This window comes from Zootermopsis nevadensis, unplaced genomic scaffold (assembly GCF_977971745.1).
Source record: "Zootermopsis nevadensis isolate Lab colony 2312 unplaced genomic scaffold, Znev_1.0 Znev_ptg000020l, whole genome shotgun sequence".
NCBI classification, from domain to species: domain Eukaryota; kingdom Metazoa; phylum Arthropoda; class Insecta; order Blattodea; family Termopsidae; genus Zootermopsis; species Zootermopsis nevadensis.
The window spans coordinates 12,000,983-12,014,974 of NW_028259152.1; the positions used below are offsets into that span (position 1 = coordinate 12,000,983).

At 34.5% G+C, this 13,992-nt stretch overlaps 1 protein-coding gene across 2 annotated transcripts in view; it reads right to left on the reverse strand.

Annotated features, from left to right (window-relative positions):
* LOC147873299 (anaphase-promoting complex subunit cdc20-like) overlaps positions 1 to 10,167 on the reverse strand; it is a 30,070-nt gene extending 19,903 nt beyond the window's left edge. Inside the window, exons 1-5 of one of the 2 annotated variants that reach the window (XR_015535912.1) lie at positions 9,496 to 10,167; positions 8,547 to 8,665; positions 6,343 to 6,459; positions 4,792 to 4,938; positions 869 to 987 (exon numbers count right to left, since the gene is read on the reverse strand). The gene's annotated coding sequence lies outside the window, so the exon portion shown is untranslated. Of the gene's footprint in view, positions 1 to 868; positions 988 to 1,817; positions 2,524 to 4,791; positions 4,939 to 6,342; positions 6,460 to 8,546; positions 8,666 to 9,495 lie in introns of those variants that run through there. The other variant, XR_015535913.1, reaches the window with a different exon arrangement.
* Positions 10,168 to 13,992: the final 3,825 nt, after the last annotated feature.

Genomic DNA, 13,992 nt, shown 5'->3' on the forward strand with positions numbered 1-13,992 from the left:
GCCATATCAATAGCATTATGTGAAGTTTGAAGTAACAATCTGAAAATGCAAATGCAGCAAGCAGGCAAGCATTTGTTTGATGTTTGTGATGTCACAAATGTTTTGTGTTTCTGTTGCATTTAAAATAATCACCATCCACAACCAAGTCATCCTAGTGTAACATGCTTGATACTATCCTCACAGTGCATCATATAAAGCTTCTCTGTTATAAAATACTGGTGTACTTTTGACCTTTCACACTGAGAAACCAAATGTACACCTCTCATTCTTGAATTTTAATGAAAGAACAGAGAAAGAAAATTTGCAAACACATAAGAAAATAAATTAAATTTGAGTTCCCAAAGCCACTGTAGACTTGATGATTGTAAAAGCCTGATGGAGAATCAAACCTGAGTTGCCTGCACCATAGCCAAACAACTGCTACAAACTGAGATATGGCAAGCAATGCAGGGATGCCTTCTGAAATAACAGTAAAGCAAGAGGAAAATAAAACTGTGTTTTTCAAAGAACTTGTAAAGTATCAACAAATATGTTGGCCAAGAAGTCACAGGAGGGGCCAGAGCAATACTGAAAAACAGGAGCCAAAACTGGTGGGTATCAACTGACCAGATGTCCTTGTAAGAGTATGTTAACTTGACTAGAAGGTAGTGCATAAAGAGATTATTTTGATATCAATTAGAATCTACTGAAAACCCCAATTTCACATTATACAAAACTAATGCCCTCTTTCTCAGTAACACAGAGAATGAAGAAAAGATTACTATTGCCAAGGAAATAGCAGATTTGGACAGAGAAGTAAATAGGTTTCTCGTCCTAATGAAACATGTATGTTACAAGTTATAAACATATATATGTATATATATTTTACCAGCTGTTTCTTGTGTTGCAATGCATTTCCCTGTCACATTCAACTTGTTTGGAGTCTTCGATAAGCTTGAATTATATGAAGTAGAAGCTGTTTTCTTGGATATATTCAGGCTCGTCTTGCTAATTAAAAGAAAATAAGTGTCATTATCAAAGTTTCATAAACTGAAATTACTTACCCTCTTAAGAATTACAAGAAAAAAATTATGAAAAATTAAATCAGCTTTGCACTATAGTCACAATTGTTGAAACAAAGGATTCATGCAATATGAAATAAAGCTTAGAATATCTTCATTCTGCATTGAACTGAAAGAAGGAGCACACATTTTTTAAAAGTTCCATTTAAGCTATGAAACATACTCCAATTTAACATACTGAATCATCTCCACAGACCACAAGAATCATTGCTTTCAGCCCTGTCACAAATACAATTAAACAAAACTTCTATCAGCACTGCAAACAATGTTACTGTACACTCACACCATATTCTATGTTTAACTGAACACCACATAGAATTACCAGCCATCTCATAGGTTCCATTCTGAGAGATCAGATTCCATTTTTATTGCAATGAGGTTGATTTTTTTCATAAATGTTATAAATTGCTACAATAAGTTGACTGGGTATATTACATGCCTTTAAAATTTCCATTAGCTTGTTCCTGTTAACTGTGTCAGCAGGAAAGCTTTCTTCAAAAATTCGTAACTTGTTTAAAAATGTGTCAAACTTTAAATCAACATGATATATTGATCCTCACTTTTCACTTCACAGAAAAGTTTTACAATAATTTATTAGTTTTGCTTGGCTTAATATAATCTCAATTTCCTATGACAACTGTTCAGCAATTATTAAATTCAGGATGCCTTCATAAGAAACCGTTTAAATGTGAAATTTCTGAAACCTTCAACTATACAGACTCGTTTAAACTATCTTAAATACCACAAAGAGCAAACCTTAAATCGGAGACCTCAGGAAACTCCTTCTGCCACAGCGGAATCAGACTTTTGCTTATTGCATCGTCCATTCTAACACAGTTCTTTAATTCATTAGCGAAAACAAACTGCAATTCGGTAGAAGGATGTATAGATACAATTGAAAAATAATGAGAATACTTGACTACACTATATTTCGATCCGCAGATTTCAAATTCGTCTGTAGTACACACAATATGCTCAAAACATGCACCTCACACAGACTGAATTTCAAATCTGATGCTTTTATGTTTTTTCCGGTCTACAATGTGCCCAACATATAAGATGTAAACGGCGTTACCAGTGCAGGTATCTTACGTGTTTGGAGGGTATGACCAGAGATCACCTAATACCGTAATACATGTGTATTACAGCCTTTGCCTATTTGCTTGTTGCAGGTTATACAGCGTTCAGCGCAAAAATAATTTATACAGCGCTTAAAAAAAGGAGTAAAGCTGTCCCTCTATGTGCCATGTAGGCGCTTTAGCAAAATATAAATCACTTAATACTTTTTTGCTACCTATGAACCTACGGAAAATCGATACTGTGGGCACTGGGTCAGTGTACAGCTGAAACAATAAAATTATCCCAGATGACCACTGCAAATACAAGTTAAATTCAGCGGAACGCAGTAGCTAATAAACATACCTACACATTATGAAATATTGTTATACAATGATTATTTTACCAAAATGCAAGAATTTGGTTGTTTTATTACTCTGACAACATAAGCAACATGAAAGATAAAATTTCACTAATGTTTACAAGAGTATGTATTTGATGTATGAGAAATAAATAAAAATATGCACAATATCCCATACTAAACAGTCAAGTCCTACTTAAACAATATATATCACTCTATAACATCATTACCAAGATTTTGGTGCTATATTCACATTTGCAGATGTATGTACGTAAATGAGTAATTTGTCACCTTCTGCTTGAACTTATTACATCTTAAATAGTATCTTTGAATTCCTTCTGTTTCTAACATCTAAACTAACTAAAACTAGTATTGTTAGACACAATACTCCAAAATCAGCTTTACTGCTGCATCAACTGAAGATGTTATGAAGCGTCAATGAAAGACTGCCAATTCTTAAAAAAATGGTGCTTTGCATTAAACACCAAATGCATGTGGCACATTAATGGGCTGAGGATGAGAAAAAATAATAACCAGTAGTAGGGAAGGATTCAAGTCAGATACCTGTCATATATGAAGCAGATGCCATGTGATGCAAAGATTAGTACTTAACAGTGAAGGAAAAATTGTAAAATATCACAGCAAAACAATGTTTGATATCTACTGCTTATAGATGAGAACTTGAATTCCATTTTTATTGGGTTTGAATTTTTAATGCCACCAATATGTATCTAGGTATAGCGGATTTAATTAATTTATAAAATTACAAAGAGTGGGTAGTGTATTCCAGACTCCATTTTGGAGTACACATATTGTCAAAATACATTCCTTGCAACTTTCAATATTTCACCAGCCTTGATGGTCAACATTATTGCAGATACAAAACTATTACATACTGACAGAGACAATGACTACAGATCCATTAGAGCTCCCAGGGAAATACTCAGCACACACACTAGCACAACAGAGAAACGAGGGAAGATCCTACGGGGGGATATCTTGCTATACCGATCCTAAGTTACGCCAGGTGACCCTCAGACACAGCGAGTTAAAACAGACACTGTAAACATCCTAGTCATGTATTTCAAACTCCATACAGACATAGAAACAATAATGAGCGCAACATCACTAATAGATCCTGAAGATCCAGTAATAATAGCAGGAGATTTCAACTGCTGAATAGATAAGGCCACACAAAGGAGCAAACTGCAAGTCGAAGCTCTCGAAGAAGAAGGCTTTAGGCTAATAAGCAATGCAGAGTAAAAAACATATCTCACACCCAATGGAAGCAGCACGATAGACATCATATTCTGCAGAGGAAACAACATGCGTGTAAGACAACAAACAGTGGACTACTTGTCTAGCCTAGCGCCACTCAGAGAACACGTCCCAGTCATCGCCACCTTCGACATGCAAACTAATGCAATGTCAGTCCATCGGAAAAGAGCCACAAAAGTATCGAGAAAGCTTGATTTGCAAGTCCTAAAAGATGCAAGAGAGGAAATGGAGTCAACTAGCCATACAGAGCAGAACTCAACTTTAGAACTATTTATAAGCTTAACAAATTGTTTATAAAAAATAGATAGCATAAATAATTTTTATATTCGTCACACATGTTGACAGAACATCAAGACAAATTTATTTCTTGGAAAAACTACATTTAATAAAATATTTAGAAACAGTTTTAAAATCAGATTATAACTTGTAGTTATAGCAGAATTTCTCAAGTGATTTACAAGATGCCCATTAATTTTCAGAACACATTGTTCAAATAACAGCTACTTTTAAAACACAGTAGTTGAACATTTATATTACAGGGTGAACCAAACTTTTTAGATAGAAGCCACATTTTACTTTTGGTTACACTCTAAATGCAGCTCTAAAATATTTCAATTTGAAGACATTATTAGATTAACTTGTTTAACTGTAACTTGTAAGTGCTAAATACCTGTTAATGAATGCAGAAATTCTCTGGCTAACAAAAAACTGATCTAAAAATAAATACTGATAAAACTAAATACACGAGCAATCTAGCCCTATAAAACAAGCAACAAATCACCTGAAAATGATCCAGAATTGAAGTGTCTGTAAACAACACACACATATGAGATTCCTGACACAAATAAGAAAATGTTATGTGTTATTTGCAGTTTCCAACATGCTACTTTGGGTTTTACTATATGTGCTGATCTTCCACATCGTATCACTAATTCTCTTAGTTGGCAAGCAGTAAGAGTAACAATCGTTGTGGTGAGGCAATCACCTATGAAATACCTGTTGTACTACAGTGAAACAGAAAACTAGAAAACTTACATCAGGCCTTCCTGGTGCTTTGTTCTTGTATGACAGAAGCCTCATATTTCTAACATCTCCGCCAAACAGATACTCTGACATGAAGCGCTGATATCCTTTCTGTGAAAGGCTTATCAATTCATCATCTGGTTGTTGTTCCTGGGTCACCTGACAAGAAATCACATCAACTTCATATAAGTTCAATTTAGTTAAAATTACATTATAAATATAAAATAACAGTTAACTCTCCACAGCCAAATTTTGACCCCCCCCCCCCCACCCCCCCCTCCCCAAGCTTGAACCAAATTTTTCTTTGTTATTCTGACACACACTGACATGAATAATGAACGTAACTTTTGTAGGTAGTTACCCACTTCTCAGAGCAATGTATCATGCCACATTCCTCAAAATTGCTTGTACCACATACAAGACAACATTTTGAACAGTCCCTATATACTACAGAAATACAGTAGAACCCCTCTAGCTGGACACTTTTAATTGGAACCGGCGGACATCCTATAATTTTACATTGCCACAATACTCTATATCTTGGACACCCCTTTATCCTGGAACTTGGTAACCCCTTTTGTTGTAAGTTGGACAGGTTCATGCACTTAGCTTCAATGCTTTTATGGGAAACGTTTACAGCTAGTATTTTGTTGTTTTGAATTTATGACTTATGTATGTCTTCTACCTGAGGATTACCTTATGGTTGAAGGTGTGAGACATTGAGCACATCATTGGAATGCAGTGAAAGTGTATAGTTATTCTTTTGTTGAACCCTTTACTGGAGTTTTAACTATATCAGTACTGTGCTTGCAACTGAGTTAAACAGTGTTAACAGAAATTGGAATGGTATGCTTTCGCTCATAATCAACAAGGAATGGTTGAAACTTTATTCGGATTGTGACGAAAATTCGAAAGGGGATGGCAAATTGCAAGATAAAAGCAAAACAGCAGTGTCTTGTGATGGACTTTTTTACAATAAATAAGTGACATCATATGTTGAGCTACTGCCATAAGTACAATTAAAAAAAATACATTCTGAACATTTGTGCAACCATGAGAGTGGGTTTCAAAAGATTATTATTATTGGCATTAAAAATTATTCTTAATTCAAGCAAGCCTACTGTAGTTAGATTATGTAAGTAAATAGGTTACACTGTCTGTAAACATAAAGTATTGGTGTCCTTCACTTTTAGCTTATCCATGCAAGTTTAATTTAATGAAAACAAAATTTGTAAAAAACTAATTTACCCTTTTGATTTTTCTTATCAATAATTTCCTTTTTGGGAAGGGCTCCATAATACTTTACAATTACCACATTGTAATTACACCACAATTTGAAAGGACAATTTCCTCCTTTCCCTCTATCCTGGACACCTCTGTAAGTTGGACACATTATCGTGGAACCGCAAGTGTCCAAGTTAGAGAGGTTTTACTGTACCAGGAAACATCACGTGTTTAGTGACTCAACACAGTTTTCAAACATTTCACATATCATGATGTAATCTCTCAAGGTCCACAACCATTACAACCTGCATGTTTCACAAACACCAACATATTTATTACCTTATAATGTGCAAAGTTCAAAATTGGGTGCACTTCTAACAGGAATAAATCGATCACCACCGATCGGAGTCTTGGATCTTTTGCCTGATGCTGGTGTTGTTGAATATGAACAAGCACCTGTTAAAATACAGAAAATGGTTAAAATACTATTTAACAATAATGTACACATAAACTACAGACTCCCAAATAAATAAAATATGAAAAGACATCAAGTATACATTTCACTGACACATTTAATATTTATTTTAATTTGTCATCTATTATGAATCTTACAGGAATCACCTTTTATCGGCCACACAAAAACCCACAGCCAATTAACTGGCTTGCCAATTTGTAAATAACACACACCAATCAACAGCATATTTGTCATACCACCATTAATCCTTTGGCCACTACTTGCAGGACATCCCCTGTTAGCACAGACCTTACCTCATAGTTTTGCCCAAGATATTCCATGATGGCAATGGACCCTCCTCTGACTTTATCACCAAAATATTGTGTCAGCCATCCACTTAGTCTCTCTAATACAAAATGTTATTTTCCATGACCTTTACTTTTACGTGATAAGTCTCACAAAAGGATGTACACTTGTGTTGTCTGCAATAGCTCAGCTGGAAGTGTGTTTACCTATAGTACAGGTGACAAGGGTCAAATTCCCCACGAAATATCCTTCAAATCATCACGTCTATAAATGTTTTGGAAGTCATAAATTGTTATTTATTTTTTATCCCTTTGTATTTATTTATTTTCTTTCTTCATTCACATTTGTGAACGAGAGTGCAGTTAATTCCTCAATGTGTTACGTCCATAATTCAGTTATTACATAGTAACACCTTTTCAGAGTATCTGATTATCAATCTAACTGCTAGCTTTCATATTCTTATGCAAAAGCAGTTTATTTAATTCTTGTATCTGTAAAATAAATTAAAGCATTTATCACAGAAATTTGTAAACTCTCTGTAACTATAATAAAATGAGGAAATCTGAAAAACACAAAAACACAATTGTTCTTAAAAAAAAAATCAAATACATATGAGGAGATGCTTAAATTTCTGCAAATTCTTGATTCCTGGTGACAACAGACTAATAATGACAAGTACTTAGGTGAAGAAAATTATGTCTACATGTTCAATGAAATAATACTGCTAAAATGTACACCACAATGAGTATTTTTATAAACAAGTTAAAAACTACATTGCAATGTTGCAGGATTGTCAGGTTCTCATTGCAGTTATTTATGAACTATCTAATAAGGAAGACTAAAAAAAGGAACACACTCATACAAAACCAATCACAAGCACCTGTTTCCATAATTACAAGGTCTGCATAGTATGCTGCCATATCAATAGCATTATGTGAAGTTTGAAGTAACAATCTGAAAATGCAAATGCAGCAAGCAGGCAAGCATTTGTTTGATGTTTGTGATGTCACAAATGTTTTGTGTTTCTGTTGCATTTAAAATAATCACCATCCACAACCAAGTCATCCTAGTGTAACATGCTTGATACTATCCTCACAGTGCATCATATAAAGCTTCTCTGTTATAAAATACTGGTGTACTTTTGACCTTTCACACTGAGAAACCAAATGTACACCTCTCATTCTTGAATTTTAATGAAAGAACAGAGAAAGAAAATTTGCAAACACATAAGAAAATAAATTAAATTTGAGTTCCCAAAGCCACTGTAGACTTGATGATTGTAAAAGCCTGATGGAGAATCAAACCTGAGTTGCCTGCACCATAGCCAAACAACTGCTACAAACTGAGATATGGCAAGCAATGCAGGGATGCCTTCTGAAATAACAGTAAAGCAAGAGGAAAATAAAACTGTGTTTTTCAAAGAACTTGTAAAGTATCAACAAATATGTTGGCCAAGAAGTCACAGGAGGGGCCAGAGCAATACTGAAAAACAGGAGCCAAAACTGGTGGGTATCAACTGACCAGATGTCCTTGTAAGAGTATGTTAACTTGACTAGAAGGTAGTGCATAAAGAGATTATTTTGATATCAATTAGAATCTACTGAAAACCCCAATTTCACATTATACAAAACTAATGCCCTCTTTCTCAGTAACACAGAGAATGAAGAAAAGATTACTATTGCCAAGGAAATAGCAGATTTGGACAGAGAAGTAAATAGGTTTCTCGTCCTAATGAAACATGTATGTTACAAGTTATAAACATATATATGTATATATATTTTACCAGCTGTTTCTTGTGTTGCAATGCATTTCCCTGTCACATTCAACTTGTTTGGAGTCTTCGATAAGCTTGCATTATATGAAGTAGAAGCTGTTTTCTTGGATATATTCAGGCTCGTCTTGCTAATTAAAAGAAAATAAGTGTCATTATCAAAGTTTCATAAACTGAAATTACTTACCCTCTTAAGAATTACAAGAAAAAAATTATGAAAAATTAAATCAGCTTTGCACTATAGTCACAATTGTTGAAACAAAGGATTCATGCAATATGAAATAAAGCTTAGAATATCTTCATTCTGCATTGAACTGAAAGAAGGAGCACACATTTTTTAAAAGTTCCATTTAAGCTATGAAACATACTCCAATTTAACATACTGAATCATCTCCACAGACCACAAGAATCATTGCTTTCAGCCCTGTCACAAATACAATTAAACAAAACTTCTATCAGCACTGCAAACAATGTTACTGTACACTCACACCATATTCTATGTTTAACTGAACACCACATAGAATTACCAGCCATCTCATAGGTTCCATTCTGAGAGATCAGATTCCATTTTTATTGCAATGAGGTTGATTTTTTTCATAAATGTTATAAATTGCTACAATAAGTTGACTGGGTATATTACATGCCTTTAAAATTTCCATTAGCTTGTTCCTGTTAACTGTGTCAGCAGGAAAGCTTTCTTCAAAAATTCGTAACTTGTTTAAAAATGTGTCAAACTTTAAATCAACATGATATATTGATCCTCACTTTTCACTTCACAGAAAAGTTTTACAATAATTTATTAGTTTTGCTTGGCTTAATATAATCTCAATTTCCTATGACAACTGTTCAGCAATTATTAAATTCAGGATGCCTTCATAAGAAACCGTTTAAATGTGAAATTTCTGAAACCTTCAACTATACAGACTCGTTTAAACTATCTTAAATACCACAAAGAGCAAACCTTAAATCGGAGACCTCAGGAAACTCCTTCTGCCACAGCGGAATCAGACTTTTGCTTATTGCATCGTCCATTCTAACACAGTTCTTTAATTCATTAGCGAAAACAAACTGCAATTCGGTAGAAGGATGTATAGATACAATTGAAAAATAATGAGAATACTTGACTACACTATATTTCGATCCGCAGATTTCAAATTCGTCTGTAGTACACACAATATGCTCAAAACATGCACCTCACACAGACTGAATTTCAAATCTGATGCTTTTATGTTTTTTCCGGTCTACAATGTGCCCAACATATAAGATGTAAACGGCGTTACCAGTGCAGGTATCTTACGTGTTTGGAGGGTATGACCAGAGATCACCTAATACCGTAATACATGTGTATTACAGCCTTTGCCTATTTGCTTGTTGCAGGTTATACAGCGTTCAGCGCAAAAATAATTTATACAGCGCTTAAAAAAAGGAGTAAAGCTGTCCCTCTATGTGCCATGTAGGCGCTTTAGCAAAATATAAATCACTTAATACTTTTTTGCTACCTATGAACCTACGGAAAATCGATACTGTGGGCACTGGGTCAGTGTACAGCTGAAACAATAAAATTATCCCAGATGACCACTGCAAATACAAGTTAAATTCAGCGGAACGCAGTAGCTAATAAACATACCTACACATTATGAAATATTGTTATACAATGATTATTTTACCAAAATGCAAGAATTTGGTTGTTTTATTACTCTGACAACATAAGCAACATGAAAGATAAAATTTCACTAATGTTTACAAGAGTATGTATTTGATGTATGAGAAATAAATAAAAATATGCACAATATCCCATACTAAACAGTCAAGTCCTACTTAAACAATATATATCACTCTATAACATCATTACCAAGATTTTGGTGCTATATTCACATTTGCAGATGTATGTACGTAAATGAGTAATTTGTCACCTTCTGCTTGAACTTATTACATCTTAAATAGTATCTTTGAATTCCTTCTGTTTCTAACATCTAAACTAACTAAAACTAGTATTGTTAGACACAATACTCCAAAATCAGCTTTACTGCTGCATCAACTGAAGATGTTATGAAGCGTCAATGAAAGACTGCCAATTCTTAAAAAAATGGTGCTTTGCATTAAACACCAAATGCATGTGGCACATTAATGGGCTGAGGATGAGAAAAAATAATAACCAGTAGTAGGGAAGGATTCAAGTCAGATACCTGTCATATATGAAGCAGATGCCATGTGATGCAAAGATTAGTACTTAACAGTGAAGGAAAAATTGTAAAATATCACAGCAAAACAATGTTTGATATCTACTGCTTATAGATGAGAACTTGAATTCCATTTTTATTGGGTTTGAATTTTTAATGCCACCAATATGTATCTAGGTATAGCGGATTTAATTAATTTATAAAATTACAAAGAGTGGGTAGTGTATTCCAGACTCCATTTTGGAGTACACATATTGTCAAAATACATTCCTTGCAACTTTCAATATTTCACCAGCCTTGATGGTCAACATTATTGCAGATACAAAACTATTACATACTGACAGAGACAATGACTACAGATCCATTAGAGCTCCCAGGGAAATACTCAGCACACACACTAGCACAACAGAGAAACGAGGGAAGATCCTACGGGGGGATATCTTGCTATACCGATCCTAAGTTACGCCAGGTGACCCTCAGACACAGCGAGTTAAAACAGACACTGTAAACATCCTAGTCATGTATTTCAAACTCCATACAGACATAGAAACAATAATGAGCGCAACATCACTAATAGATCCTGAAGATCCAGTAATAATAGCAGGAGATTTCAACTGCTGAATAGATAAGGCCACACAAAGGAGCAAACTGCAAGTCGAAGCTCTCGAAGAAGAAGGCTTTAGGCTAATAAGCAATGCAGAGTAAAAAACATATCTCACACCCAATGGAAGCAGCACGATAGACATCATATTCTGCAGAGGAAACAACATGCGTGTAAGACAACAAACAGTGGACTACTTGTCTAGCCTAGCGCCACTCAGAGAACACGTCCCAGTCATCGCCACCTTCGACATGCAAACTAATGCAATGTCAGTCCATCGGAAAAGAGCCACAAAAGTATCGAGAAAGCTTGATTTGCAAGTCCTAAAAGATGCAAGAGAGGAAATGGAGTCAACTAGCCATACAGAGCAGAACTCAACTTTAGAACTATTTATAAGCTTAACAAATTGTTTATAAAAAATAGATAGCATAAATAATTTTTATATTCGTCACACATGTTGACAGAACATCAAGACAAATTTATTTCTTGGAAAAACTACATTTAATAAAATATTTAGAAACAGTTTTAAAATCAGATTATAACTTGTAGTTATAGCAGAATTTCTCAAGTGATTTACAAGATGCCCATTAATTTTCAGAACACATTGTTCAAATAACAGCTACTTTTAAAACACAGTAGTTGAACATTTATATTACAGGGTGAACCAAACTTTTTAGATAGAAGCCACATTTTACTTTTGGTTACACTCTAAATGCAGCTCTAAAATATTTCAATTTGAAGACATTATTAGATTAACTTGTTTAACTGTAACTTGTAAGTGCTAAATACCTGTTAATGAATGCAGAAATTCTCTGGCTAACAAAAAACTGATCTAAAAATAAATACTGATAAAACTAAATACACGAGCAATCTAGCCCTATAAAACAAGCAACAAATCACCTGAAAATGATCCAGAATTGAAGTGTCTGTAAACAACACACACATATGAGATTCCTGACACAAATAAGAAAATGTTATGTGTTATTTGCAGTTTCCAACATGCTACTTTGGGTTTTACTATATGTGCTGATCTTCCACATCATATCACTAATTCTCTTAGTTGGCAAGCAGTAAGAGTAACAATCGTTGTGGTGAGGCAATCACCTATGAAATACCTGTTGTACTACAGTGAAACAGAAAACTAGAAAACTTACATCAGGCCTTCCTGGTGCTTTGTTCTTGTATGACAGAAGCCTCATATTTCTAACATCTCCGCCAAACAGATACTCTGACATGAAGCGCTGATATCCTTTCTGTGAAAGGCTTATCAATTCATCATCTGGTTGTTGTTCCTGGGTCACCTGACAAGAAATCACATCAACTTCATATAAGTTCAATTTAGTTAAAATTACATTATAAATATAAAATAACAGTTAACTCTCCACAGCCAAATTTTGACCCCCCCCCCCCCACCCCCCCCTCCCCAAGCTTGAACCAAATTTTTCTTTGTTATTCTGACACACACTGACATGAATAATGAACGTAACTTTTGTAGGTAGTTACCCACTTCTCAGAGCAATGTATCATGCCACATTCCTCAAAATTGCTTGTACCTCATACAAGACAACATTTTGAACAGTCCCTATATACTACAGAAATACAGTAGAACCCCTCTAGCTGGACACTTTTAATTGGAACCGGCGGACATCCTATAATTTTACATTGCCACAATACTCTATATCTTGGACACCCCTTTATCCTGGAACTTGGTAACCCCTTTTGTTGTAAGTTGGACAGGTTCATGCACTTAGCTTCAATGCTTTTATGGGAAACGTTTACAGCTAGTATTTTGTTGTTTTGAATTTATGACTTATGTATGTCTTCTACCTGAGGATTACCTTATGGTTGAAGGTGTGAGACATTGAGCACATCATTGGAATGCAGTGAAAGTGTATAGTTATTCTTTTGTTGAACCCTTTACTGGAGTTTTAACTATATCAGTACTGTGCTTGCAACTGAGTTAAACAGTGTTAACAGAAATTGGAATGGTATGCTTTCGCTCATAATCAACAAGGAATGGTTGAAACTTTATTCGGATTGTGACGAAAATTCGAAAGGGGATGGCAAATTGCAAGATAAAAGCAAAACAGCAGTGTCTTGTGATGGACTTTTTTACAATAAATAAGTGACATCATATGTTGAGCTACTGCCATAAGTACAATTAAAAAAAATACATTCTGAACATTTGTGCAACCATGAGAGTGGGTTTCAAAAGATTATTATTATTGGCATTAAAAATTATTCTTAATTCAAGCAAGCCTACTGTAGTTAGATTATGTAAGTAAATAGGTTACACTGTCTGTAAACATAAAGTATTGGTGTCCTTCACTTTTAGCTTATCCATGCAAGTTTAATTTAATGAAAACAAAATTTGTAAAAAACTAATTTACCCTTTTGATTTTTCTTATCAATAATTTCCATAATACTTTACAATTACCACATTGTAATTACACCACAATTTGAAAGGACAATTTCCTCCTTTCCCTCTATCCTGGACACCTCTGTAAGTTGGACACATTATCGTGGAACCGCAAGTGTCCAAGTTAGAGAGGTTTTACTGTACCAGGAAACATCACGTGTTTAGTGACTCAACACAGTTTTCAAACATTTCACATATCATGATGTAATCTCTCAAGGTCCACAACCATTACAACCTGCATGTTTCACAAACACCAAC